Below are 13,647 nucleotides of genomic sequence, written 5' to 3'. Positions count from 1 at the left end.
CTGCAGCGTCCCTTGGGATGCTGCCTGGAAGCAGTTTCAGGATCAGATCCTGGACCTGCAAGGGGTGGCCCCTGTGAGCTGCTGAGATCTCAAACCTCTTGTTCAGTTCAGGGATCCACCGTACGGCACAGCACCAGGCTAGAACCTCTCTGGGACGCCTCAGCACCCACGTCAGGGTCAACATGCAAAGCCCTTCCAGGGAGGCAAATGAAATTTGGTGGAAATGATGCCATTAATGAGTTTTGTCTAATAGCTCAAATAAATAGACGTCTCCTGCTGTTTGGCTCAAAGTGATTTTCTTCCTCGTGGCTGCTGCACACATCCTCCCCGCCCCCCCCCCCCCCCCCCCGGCAAAGCTGCCTGGTGGATCTTGGCCAAGGAACAAGCTCTAAAAAGCATGCACGACTCTGTCTCGCCACGAATGATGACCTGACAGGAGTTGAAAGTGATTTTAGTCATGCACTAAAACACACGAGGCCTTTCTTTGGTGTCCTAAACCCAAGCTTTTGAAGTGCTGCAGTAGTTAGTCCCTACCAGCTTGCTCTAGCTGGATGAAATGCGCTGGCTGGGGAGCAATGAGGAGATAAGTTTAAAAGGGTTATTTCACTTCAGATGTCAGCGAGTGGGGGAAAAAAGTCAATAAAAAGCTGCTAAAACCCCCAGTCTCTGGATTTCCAAAATAGCTGCTGCAACGAGCCCCTGGTTGCCAGGGTGCTGCTGGCGTGGGAATCAGACAGGAGGCTGGTTATGAACCAGCTGATCAGGAAAGAGCCCAGGACGCAGCTGGGGTGGGAAAGGGGCGAGGACACGAGGATGCTCCTGTCCCCGGCAAGGCAGCGGTGCCAGGGCTGAGCTGGACCTCCTATCTCTACCCTCCCTCTGAGCCAGGGTAGGAGACGGAGCTCTGCCTGCAATGGTGCAGCAGAGGGGTCAGGCCCTCTTCTCCAGCCCTGGGGGCAAATAGCACAGGCTGACACCCAGGGAAACGCTCTCCAGAGGTAGGCAGGTGTCTCTCAAACATGGGCACAGCTTACAAGGGTGCTCACTGGTGGCCCAAAGGTGCCAGACCCCTCGTGGATGGGTGGCACGCAGGGGCAGAGCCCCAGGTGTCACCACCAGGGACAGACAGTCTGTGCCCTGCCATGTCACCCACTTCCAAAATCAGAGGAGAAAATATGTCTTAAATAAATTCAGCGGGGCTGAGGCGGTGCGCCCACACTGGGACACTGTCCTACCAGCCCTGGCACGGCTTAACCCATCCTAACGTGCTCTCCAGGGAGCACGAGCCCTCCCAGAGGATGAAGGAACCAAGCTCCCCTTTATCCCAGCAACGCACACCCTCCCCAGCCTCATCATCCTTGTAGTCAGTCCTCCTGGCAGTAGTTTTCTTCCACCAATTTTTCAGGCAGCTTTTTGAAACCATGTCCAATTTTGCTGTGTGCGGCACCCTGGGAAGGGCACTCCCATGGCTGAGAAGAATCACCCTGTTGGATTTGCTTTGAACCTGACGTGTGGTATAACCTCCCGTGGTCCTGTTCAGCTCTTCTGTGGGACGAGGCAGCGGACAACCGTGATGCCCGGGACACGAGTATTAATGCAGAAGCAGCTCTGCGTGTTGGCACTAACTGGGTGGGTTCAGTCACACATCTGCACTAGGAAGGGCCCTGGGGATGGGAAGTGTTTGATGGGTTGGAGGGAAAACACAGGTAATTTTCAAGGCCACCACCACTTGTGCCTCTTTGGGGACATGTTGCCTGTCCCTTCACGAACGGGTCAAAGTCGAATCGTTTCTGTGGGCGCGGGTCAGGGAGGAACGACAAGGAGCAAGGGATGTGTAACAGTAAGTCAGGGTCAGGACTGGGTCTGGAGATGGTGGTCAGGGTCAGACACAGCCCAAGGGCCACCCAGCCGTGGGGCAGGTCTGAGGTCAAGCTCAGATCTGGGTCCAGGTTGGAGTGGAGGAGGTGCAAGCGCAGCAGAGGCAGCTGTGGCACGGCTGCAAGGGCAGGGGCCGGTGCTAAATCTGCGGCTGAAAAGCAGATTCCAAAGGAAAGGAGGTGCCGGCCGCCACCTCCAGCTTTGCTCACAACAGCTCTTATCAGCACTGGGGCTGACCTTGGCCTCTGCCAGCTAAACTCCCGGGAGGGGGATGTGCTCATGGCCCCAGCAGCATCTGCTTTACTCCATCCCCTTCCATCTATCCTCCTCGTCCCACACATTCCTCTGCCTCGCCGTGAGACTCGGCCTGGGTGAAGGACAGCCTCCCCCACTCCTGTTTGGGTCAGAGGGGCAGTGAAGCGTTGGTAAGAAGGCATTAGCCAGCCTGGATGGCCACAGCATGTGGCCAGGATGGAGCCCTTCATGCCCGTCAATGAACCTCTCCTTTAAGCAGCTTCTCCCAGCTCCACACACAAAATTTTGCAGGTTCACAGGTTTCCAGGGCTGGCCACGGCCAACCTCGCTGCTGTGCTCGCGGCACCACCATGATTTCCCACACGGCAGCAAGGAGGGTCCAGCCGTCTGCGCAAGCAGGAGAGCGGCCGGTGAGGTGTCCAGCCCCCCGTGGTGAGGGTCTGCAGTGCTGCGGCTGAACTGGGGCTCCGTTGTGCGAGGAAGACATGGACACACTGCAGCAAGGGCCAGCGAGACGGGCTGGAGCACACGATGTGGGCCCCCCCTGCGGCACTGTATCCAGCTCTGGGGTCCTGTTAGAGCGGGTCCGGAGGAGGCCACGAAGATGCTGAGGGGGCTGGAGCAGCTCCCTGTGAGGACAGGCTGGGAGAGGTGGGGGTGTTCAGCCTGGAGAGGAGAAGGCTCCGGGGAGACCTTAGAGCAGCCTGGCAGGGCTGAAAGGGGCTGCAGGGGAGGTGGGGAGGGACTCTGGATCAGAGAGGGGAGTGATAGGACAATGCAGGGAATGGTTTAAACCTAAAAGCAGGGATATTCAGACTGGATACCAGGAGGATATTTTTTTCCCACGAGGGTGCTGAGGCACTAGCACAGGCTGCCCAGAGAGGTGGTAGATGCCCCATCCCTGGGAACATCCCAGGTCAGGCTGGACGGGGCTCTGAGCACCCTGATCTCCTTGAAGACGTCCCTGGCCATGTCAGCGGGGTTGGACTAAGTGGCCTTCAAAGGTTCCTTCCCACCCAAACCGTTCCGTGATTCTGTGTGCAAGGAGAGGCAGAGAGCGGGGTTATTGAGCCTTGAGAAGGGGAACGTCATTACTGTCTGCCGCTGTGTAAGGGCAGGTAGCAGAGAAGAGACGATCTGGAGGATACGGAGATGTCGGATCCTGAATTTCAAGGTGCGCGGTGATAGGAGCAGCGACGGGCACAAGTTACCACACAGGCAGATCCAGCCAGATAGAAGGAAAATATATGAAGATATTTTATCTGAAGCCCTCTGAAGATGACTGGAGGGTTTTTTCCCTGGGTTTTCCACTCCTGTCGAGCCGCAGGAATACGGCACTAGAGGGCACCCACGTATCTCTGCTGGCGGCTGGCTCCGGCCGCCTCCCCCCGCCGCTCAGCTCCCAGCTCGGCTGCATTTTCAGCTCCTTTCAGGAGCGGTGTAACCGCCCCAGGAGGCCAGTGCTTTGCTCAGAGCTCAAGGCAAGACGGAATTTTGGATGCCGGCTGCAATCCGCTTTGGTTGAGAGCAAGACACTCCTCTGACAGCTCCTCCGGCCCTTGGAGGGCTGAGCTGGGCAGTGGGGGCTGTCAGTGCCTTGGGTGTCCATCCAGAAGGGCGGTGGGACACCGTGCCTGGCTGTGCCCGCGGCTGTGAAGTTAGACGGTCTCAGGTGAGGTTGCACAGTGGGATGATGCAAAGTCTCTCTGGGGAGAGTTCAGCCTCACTGTTCCCTGAATCTGCGCTGTGGTCTGTGCTACCCCACGTCCCCACCAAGTTTTGCTTTCCCTTTATTCTTGCTAAAAATTATTTATGACTATTTCTTTCTATCATCTCCAACGTACACACTGTACTGTCAGTGCTGGAGAGAAGTATCCACCCACCTAATCCGCGATCCAGCAGAGCTGTGTCTACTTCTGTCCACCTCTGTGCCCCAGCGGTGCTGACAAGCTCCCTCACACGGTCCAACTTCTGCAGCGTCTGCCCAGACACTCCCAGGAGGAGAAGCTCCCCTGCGACTCCACCTGCAAGGTTTTTTGGGTCTGCACAGCCCCCCTGCATGCCTGGGCGTCTCTGGGGGCTCAGCTGCCGCAGCCTTTCGGCAAGGAGCCGAAACGGATCCTTCACGCAGCACCTCAGCATCTGCACCCCGGGCTGCAGGCGCGGCGCTCGGCCGTGTTGGAGGGCACGTACTCCCCTGGCCGCAGGACTCCGCCACGGGTGGGCCCGCAGCGAGGACCGGCGCAGGAGAAGCAGAGGCCGATGGTTTGTAGCTAAAATAACGACGGTGCACGTCTGTCCGGGTTTGTGGTTCTGCCGGGGGTCTGCTAGTGGGGGTGCTGGGCTGGACACCCTCAGATGCGGCGACAAACATGTTTAATTTTGGGTGTGAAGAGATGTTTTGGTGGGATCTGCGTGGGTGAGTCCAAGCTGTTCTGACATCAGTGGTTTAGGGACCACGTCTGCCAGGTCTCAGTGACCCTAACGTGGTTGTTAGTGTAGAAACAGTGACGCTGTGCCATCAGGCATGCCGAGCACAGCGAGGGGTACTGCAAACGACACCCACCCGCGGGTTGCACCGAGGGTGAGGAACACTGATGCTGGGTGAAGAACAACGCCTACGTGCTGCCCCCAGGATCGCTGCTCCACCTTTCTGACCCTCTGCTCCACCAGCCAGAGCAACACATCCAGGAGGGATGAGGAATGCTCAGGAGCTTCACTCACTGATGTCTTTTTTTTCATGAACGACTCTTTGAGCAATAACAAAAGGGCAATTTTTGCCTTTCAGTTTCAGTTTTTGTGACTTCCTCCAGAAGCCCCGATTGCGGGGGTGCCTGGTCAGCAGAGGGCTGGATCCACCAGCTCACAGGAGGGGAGCCCCAGCGCTGCCCACGCCCAGCTCAGCCTGGCTCTGGGGAGGCAGGAGGTGGCTGTGGGATGGGGTTGGCCTTCCCCCATCAGTTCATGGCCATGGTGACTTGGAGATCTCACCTGATGGCTTGGGTGGCCGGTGGGCAACCTGGAGGTGGCAGCTGGACCTGTGGCCAGCTCACATGTTTGGTTGCTAAAGTCATGCTTTTTTCAGCAGCCACTTTGGTATAAAAGCCAAGTAAAAATGTTGCAGCCCTCAGCTCTCCTCTGCTATGCTGGTGGTGGGAAAGGTCCCAGGAAGCAGCAGACCCTGTGGGGTGTCCCGCAGCAATGAGGAGATGGGACAAGGAGCCCCCAGGATGCTGCTCCAGTTTTTGTGAGGGCTTTGGAATAAATAAGCACCTGGGATTTCAAACACACAGCCAGGAGGATGCTTGTTTTTTAAAAATAGTGCACCTGGAGTTTCTAATTTGGAAAAAAAGCCTCAAAGCCTGTCACGCTGCCCACCTCTTCTTTCCTTTCAGGTTAATCTGGTTTCTTCTGCGCTCATTTTTCTGAGGACAGAAGGTTTGGGTGAAGAAGAGGAGGAGGATCAGGTGTGGGGCTGGCTCTCCCCCAGACCTCTCTGGTTTTGTCCCACTAGCCCAAGCCCTGGGAATTGGGTGCCATCGTGTCCTAGGGGCATCGGTACTGACAGGCCAAGTGGATGAGGCTATCTCTCCTTTCCCTTTGAGGGCAGCACGGAGTAGGGAAGGAGGTACAGCATCCTGCTCCTGTCCCGGTACACTTCACGGTGCTGCTGGGTCGGCTGCAGATAAAGGCAAACATCCAGGCATTTCGGCTGAGTGCAGTGCTCCGAGTCTCGTTTGCACCAGGGTTTTGCAGGGGTTGCTATCGCAAAGCCCACGGCAATCCATCGCCTCTGCTCTCTGACGGCGCAGAAACGCCGGTCACGGCCGTGCTGCCAGGCTGCTCCGCCTCAGACACCCGGGCTGCTTCACTAACAGGCTAATCAATAAACAGCGTCTGTGCTCGCCTCGTTAATTTGGCAGCTCGGCTTGTGTTCTTCGTGGTGCAGCGTGAGGCGTGAGCAAGAAATGGTCCCTGCCCGTGCGCGGGCTCTGAGCCGCGAGTCTCACCGCGTGCAGGCAGCAGAGCCCGCGGCCACCCTGGCTCCCCTCCGTGGTCCCCTGCGTCCTCTCCTGGCGAAACCTGCCCAGCTCCTGGCATCGGCCACCGCCCAGGCTGAAGCGGGTGTGCAGTGGGGTGGGTGGGCACGGGTCCTGGCTGTCTGCTTGGCACGCCGTCACCGCCTGGGGACCCTGGGGGTGTCTCATGGTGTCCTTCCCATGGGTGTTTCGGAAAGAAAATGCTGGGTTTGGGGATGTGCCTTCAACACCTGCATCGGAAATGTGGTCAGCAAGGGCCGTGCTGGGGCTTTCCGGAAGCGGGGAGCTCCCTTCCCCTCTGCAAAATGCCCGCGGGAGCTGGCACCCACCTCTCTGGGTTTAAAAAATCCCACTCTAGTGAAAAACCACCCGTACATCATCGTGTCGGAGGATAAACCGCTGCTAAAGGGATCTTGGTGATGGAGGCAATGGTGCCTACATGACCCAGGAGATGTTCAGCTTTTGTTTTCTCTTTTAGGCACCCTTCCTTGCACTGGAGGGGTGCCCCAGGCAGGGAGCTGCCACCGGCAGAGCGGAGTGCTCCACATCCCCGGCTGGCCACGCACCCGAGCGGTGGGAAAGGGGAGCAGCTGGTCCCTCTCCTGGCAGGAAACCAGCAGGAAGAAGGAGAATGAATAGGACCCCTCTATTCCAAGCACCCAGACCCCCAGCATCCAGGGACAGTCAGCATGCATTTGGCCCACTGCCTCCTGGTGATCTCAGCTCCCATCAACCGCAGGGTTTCAGGCTGAGGACGTGCCGCCAAACTCAACTCCTTCCTACCAGGCAGCTTGCAGGGGGCTCGGGGCTGCATGGGGAGATGGGGAGATGCTGCAGAGCATCTCGAGGGACCAGTCTTCTGCTGGGTTGGTCCCAGAGGCCCCATGATGCTGCCTCCCGTAATGCAACCAGGAGCCTCTCCCGATCAGGGAACAGTCCCACTGCTAGTTCAGCGAACTGGGAACAGTTCCCCAACAAGCTCCTGGGCTGGGGCAGGGAATTCATCAGGACACAGTGCTGGCTGGCCCTGAGATCAGGGGAGGGCTTCACAGACTCCTTTCTACCACTCCATCTGCTCCACGAAGACGTTGTTTGGATGTTCCCTTAGCTCTTCTGATGCTCAGAGCCGAAACCCCACTTTTCACTAATAATGATTGGCAAAAGACCCACCAGCCACCCCAAAGAGCTCGTAGGATCCCCAGTGTGTTCCCAGAGTGTGGAAATACGTCGCTATCCTCTCCCCAGCTTCTTGCAATGGCCGTGAGCAACCGGTTTTCCTGCAAAGCCTGATGTGCTGAGACGCTGCCGTGTTTCACAGGAGTCGGTGGAAACTGCTTCTTTTTGCCAAGCAAGTTCACCCAAGGCACATTTGGGTTAATTTTGCTGCAGTCTGAGCTCTGCCTACAACCTGAAAGCAGTGTTTCAGCTGGTGCAGGAGCCCTTGGCTCTGAGTGCAGGGCTGTATCATTCTGCAAAAGCCAGGAGGAGAAAACTAATATCTAAGGGAAAAAGAAGGAAACACAGCCCTTTCCCCTTGCTGCCAGGGCAGAGAAAACAGAGCTGCCCAAGAAAGGACATAACTGAAGGCTAAAATCGATGACAAACTGCTCAGCGCATCCCCTGGTCAACGAGACCCTGGGGCTTGCTGAGTCCTGTGCCTCGTGCCCCCTCCCTAGGGATGCTGCAGTGGGGGTTTTTTGAGCATGTGGATGAAACCAGTGTTCTGCTGCCTGCCCCAATGGGGACTGGGCTTGCTGGCCCCAGCAGTCCCTCGGGCTGAGCCCATGCCTGCCCAGTCCTGCTGTAGGGACAGCACTAACGCCTGGCAGAAACCCCAGGTATGAGCACGAGGTCATTTGTCTGCTGGACAGCAAGATCCCCGTTAGCCTTCTGGGGCAAACACAGCACAACAAAACCCAGCTTTGCCAGGGAGGTCCATTATATGTGAGTTGTTCCTGCCTGACCCTGCCCAGTTCCCATGGCGTAGCCTGAACCACGAATGGCGATTGGCACCCTGCAGACTTGGCTCATATTTGAGCCAGATTGGGTTTAGCGTTCAAGGACCCGGATGATTTTTCACAAGAGAAGGTCGTTAACCTGGAGCTCTCTGTTAAACGGGTTCTGCTTGCCATGGCCACTGGTGCGAGAAGGACACCAGGACATCGGTGGCCACGTCCAGACAGCTCCAAGAGGCCACAGCTCGCTGCACCTCGTCCTCAGCACATTTAATCCTCTGCTTTTGAAGGCACTCTCGCTCACCAATGTACAGGACAAGGGAACTGTGCCGGCCTGTTCCCTCCTCTCACCTCTAGTCTAACAGCCAAACAACAGGCATTTCTGATGTCTGAGCCTCTTGGGACACAAAGGGGATGATGTGACATTGCCCTGCAACACCTTCAACTTTACTGGTACCAAAGGGCCACCAAATCCAAAGCAAAGCAGTAAATAAAGATGTTTCATACGTGCGTACCCCCCTCAGCGCTGGGAATTCCTGTGTGAACAGGTACGGGCGCTGAAAACCGCGAGATGCAATTTAAGAGTGCGAGAACCCCAGCCCGCAGCCCGGAGCAGAGCCCAGCGCCCCTGCACTGGGCGCTGCGCCTCGGGGCGTTCCTCTCTGCAGCGTGGGTGCAGCTTGTTGTTGGCCAGAGTGGCTGCAGAGGAGGAAAGGCGAGAGATTTGGCAACCCGCTCGGGGGTTAAAGCGGTCAGATGTGAACTGGCAGCGGGCTGTCAACCAGACCACTGGATGGCTGAAAACAGTGCTCTCAAAAGACCAGGGGAAAAAATTTTTATGTATATATATATATAAAAAATAATAAAAAAATATATGTCCTACAAATATAGCTCTGCCTGGAAGGGAGAAATGGACTCTGGCAGCTCGGAGAGCAGCAGAGAGAGGGATGGATGCCAGTCAGGAGCCCATGGGTGTGGGTGCACCTCCTGGGTGCACGGGACACGCAGCCTTGGCACCCGGGCTGGCTTTATAGCAGGGGAAAACTGCCAGAGACAGGCATTGCCCACCCAGGGCAAGGGCTGCCCGGGGCAAGGGCATCCCCTGGCAGTTTGGGCCGGCTCTGGCTGCAGCACGAGTCTTTGCTTACATGAAACAAAAGGAGACACGGAAGAAAAGAAGAGGAGGGGGGAGAAAATACGTGATGATGGGAAGGGGCTGGGGAAGCTGCCTCACATGAGAGGGCAGGGGGAGGACAAGCTGAAACTCATCATGGCTCACCTAGGCAAGAGACATGTGGGGTCTATTGGGGAGAGGAAACCCCCCCAAAGTCCTTCCAGGACCAGGCGGGTGTTCTAGCAGGGTGCACTCGAGAAGCCCGCCTCTCTCCAAGGCTGCATGCATTATTCACTGCCCTCCTGCGATATGCATGAGGAGGGGAGAAAAATCCACCGCTCTGTCCCTCTACAGCCACCGATAAAAAGCCAACCCCTGACCCCTGCGAAACAGCCCCACGAAACATGAAGACTTGGGGTTGCAAGGGCAGAGCAGTCGGGACATGGAGCCTCTGTGGTGCCCTGCTCCTACAGCCTGTGCGAAACACGGGACCCACGAAGGGGGAAGGATGCATGGGGCAGGGTGCAGGACCCATGAGGGGTGCAGGATTTTTGGGGCAGGGTGCAGGACCCATGAAGGGTGCTGGGTGCATAGGGAAGAGAGGCCCTGTCTGTCCGGAGGGGATGAGAAGAGCTGGGCTCATTTAGCCAAGCAAAAGAGAGGCTGAGGGGAGAGGACTGCACTTAAATTCATCCGGAGGGAAACAGGGGAAGACAGAAGGAGCAAGAAGATAACCATGACCAGGGCGAGGCTGCAAACTAGCAGAAGGCCTCTGGCCATGAGACCCGTGTGGGTCAGCAATGGCTTTCCAGCAGCGGTCACAGGGGCAGAAACCTCCCAGGCTTTTAATGAAGCTTGCTTTTGGGAGGAGCATCATGCTAGGGTGCTTGGGGCTGCTGTCTCAGAGCTACCAAAGGTTTGGGTTCCCCAAGGTCTTCTTTACCTGCCTGGAAATGATGCTTTTGGGTGGGCTGCTGGGGAGCCCTAGTCCAGGTGTGTCTCCTCTGCAGACCTGAGGACCATAACAGAGCCTGGGACCCTCCACGCATGCACAGACCAGCTCAGCCCTGCCAGGAAACCCCAGGCAGGAGTTTCAGCTGCTCTGGAGATGAGTGAGGGTCTTGTCATCACTCCAGGGGAAAGACATCACTCCAGGAAACAGGCTCAAGTTGCACCACGGGAGGTTTAGGTTGGACATAAGGAAGAATTTCTTTACTGAAAGGGCTGTCGAGCACTAGAACAGGCTGCCCAGGGAAGCAGTGGAGTCACCATCCCTGGAGGTATCAAAAAGACGTGTAGAGGTGGTGCTTAGGGACATGGTTTAGTGGTGGGCTTGGCAGTGCTGGGTCAATGGCTGGACTCGATGATCTTAAGGGTCTTTTGCAACCTAAAATATTCTGATTCTATGACAGAAGGACCTGCTGTTACCAAGGGTGCAGAGCTCATGCCTGTTCCCTGCACGGCTGCACCACACTGGGTCCAGAAGATCTCATGAGGACACTGATTTACACAAGGGCGTTTATTGGTTTGCCTCAGATTTGGCATTCCCCCTGCCTTAGCAAGCCCTTCTACTTGCTCACACTTCTGTTCACGTACAAAAACTGCCTCCACAGCGTTTTCCCCCCTTTTTCCAGAGACCAACACGCACATGCAGAGCCGCCCACTGCAGCACTCAAACGTACAGCCGACGCTACGAGGCAGCTTTGTCCCACAAAGCCTCACTCATGGCAGTGGCATCACGGCAGTTCTTTAAAACAAAAGAGACTTGACTGTAGAGGGGATGACAGCAGAAGGAGAGAGACTTGCAGTGGCAGAGACAAGGTCGGGAAGAGCTGGGATCTGAAAGATGGAGACTGTAAGCGGAGTGACAAAAGGTGGCAGGGGACAAGGGTTGCTCCCAGCCCTTTTTCTGATCATTCCTTGGTCCCGATTACAGCAGCCATGAGTAACTCGGATGCTCTCCGTGCGCCTACAGCACACAGTCACTGCTCCATGGGGCTGCTCATCAATGGGGGCTTCGCTTCCCGCTGCGTGGGGCTAAATCAGTGTGACTGCTCTCCAGGGAGCTGTGGTGTAAGTGGCACTTGTGAAGCACTTGACATCTCCCCAGGAAAACAGCTGGAGAAGCTCCAGAAAGGTGCTTTGGTTTGGATGTTTGCCCTCCATGAGGGTCTCCTTCTTACTGGCCCTCCAAGGGTCTAGCTCAGTTCTTGCTGTCAGGGCAAAGGGGCTGCATGAGGAAGAGCGGAGCCAAGAAAAAGGGAGCCCAAAGGGAAATGAAGAAATGCACGTCACTGTCCCTCAGGGCAAGGAGGCTCTGGCACCTTCTGCCTGCGACCGTGGGCCCTGACTTGATCTGAGGAACATCTGCATTGCAGGAGAAAGGTCTTTTCTGCTCCTTTTTGTCATGACTCCAGCAACAGCCCCTTTGCTGCCCGGCCAGGGCTGCCTTCCAGGCTGATGCTGACAGAAAAGCTGTTTCTGTTGCTGCTCCTGTTCTGCAGGATTCGGGACTTCAGCTGCTGATGGGAAGAGGACCAGCGTAGCCACTAGTGACCTCGGCAGACAGCGGACCAGCATGGGAATCGGCAGAGCTGAGCGCTGCAGGCTTTGAAAAGTGAATAAAGGTGCTTGGGGGAAAGGGCAGGTGAGAGTTCTCTCAGCAGCATCACCCACTGGAAAACGAATTGTCCTCGCCCAGAGCTGCTGCGTGTCCTGGCTCCGGAACTCCCTGTTGAGGACACTTCCTACGTCCGAAAGGGGCCCATCAGCCACGGCCACATAATTGTCCTCTGCTTCCCCGCTCCACCCGCTGCTGCGCTGCCCTGCCAGCACTGCCGCCCTACCAACACACTGTCCCCAAGCACGCCGGCCCCAAAGCCATTGTCCCCAAAGCTCATTGTCCCCAAAGCCTGCTCTCTGCAAAGCACGCTGTCCCCAAAGCTCATTGTCCCCAGAGCAGGCTGTCCCCAAAGCAGGCTGTCCCCAAAGCTCATTGTCCCCAGAGCAGGCTGTCCCCAGAGCTCATTGTCCCCAAAGCTCATTGTCCCCAAAGCCCGCTCTCTGCAAAGCACGCTGTCCCCAAAGCTCATTGTACCCAGAGCAGGCTGTCCCCAAAGCAGGCTGTCCCCAGAGCTCATTGTCCCCAAAGCTCGTTGTCCCCAGAGCACACTGTCCCCAAGGCACGCTGTCCCCAAGGCACGCTGCCTGCAGCCGGCGGGACACCAGGACCCTCCTGGGGGCTCTGTTTGCCCCTCCGAAGGGCTCTGCCCCACGCTGCCCCCATCCTCCTGTGAGAGCGGTTGGTGGGGGCAATGCGTTCTGCTGGGACCCCCGTAGCTGCACCTCCAGCAGAGACCCACCTCCCTGTCCACCTCTGGTGGGAGGAAACCCCCCGGTTGTTGCCGATTTCATTAACACCCCAAATTCCCGCTCGGAGGGACCCAAGGAGCATCACCGCGCCGGCCTGCAGGTACAGCGGCAGGGGACGGTTCGGGCAGCCGTTAAGGCTCTCTAGCAATTGGAAACCAAATTGGGGCAGATAATTTGGCACCTTTATCGTGGGTGTGGTACTCGGAAGGAGAACTGCCTCCTTCAGGCTGTGCAGCCGCAGCCGGGATCCGCTCGGGATGTCGAGCTCCTGGGGATTTTGGGCAGCAGCCAGGATGGCATGAGAAGGGAAACAACACAGGAAAATACTCAGCTCTGTGTACGCCCACCCGCACTCACACTGTACGTTAGCATCCCCGTCAGCCTTTCAACATCGCTTGGAGCCTGTCCCAGAGGTTCCTGCCCATGAAACGGGCCCAAACCGGGCCCCAAGTGCGATGCCTTTGTCCGACTCTCAGGCGACACAAAAAAAATGGGAAAAGAAAAAACACAGCAACTTTCTGCAACTAATATAAAGGATTTTAGTGGTTTGACAAAATGGGGAGGCTGATATGATTTTTCCAAGCGTGGGAAGAGAAGAGCTGGGGAAAAAAAAAAAAGAGAAAAAGTGTTAAGAAGAGAAAATTTCATTAATTTTGGACTTAATGTTCTGTAGCACCATCATAAGACTATTGCTTCAGCATGTGCAATTGGATTTATTTTAATGGGATACTGGTGCTGTAGGAGGTGTATGTGGAGGGAGCAGTTAGGGCCTGATCCTGCCATGGCAAGCCGTCCTCTCCTCCCTGCCTTTGGTGTAAACCCATAGTAAATAAGAGCCACCATCCGTGATTCAGAGGTGGGTGTGTAATCTTATTCACATGTAGCGATGCGAAAATTGCAGAGACATTGTGAAAAACTGAAAATAACGTTTATTAAGGGCATTTTTCTCATCCTGCGCTGTTAATCACGGGCAGGCCTCTCGCTCTCAGGCTGGCGAGAACATTTTTAACCCACCACACTTCGACAGTCCTCG

This window comes from Leptosomus discolor, chromosome 2 (genome assembly GCF_034619465.1).
Source record: "Leptosomus discolor isolate bLepDis1 chromosome 2, bLepDis1.hap2, whole genome shotgun sequence".
Classification (NCBI taxonomy): Eukaryota; Metazoa; Chordata; class Aves; order Leptosomiformes; family Leptosomidae; genus Leptosomus; species Leptosomus discolor.
The sequence above is the reverse complement of the archived record's forward strand: the minus strand, read 5'-3'. Positions refer to the sequence as shown.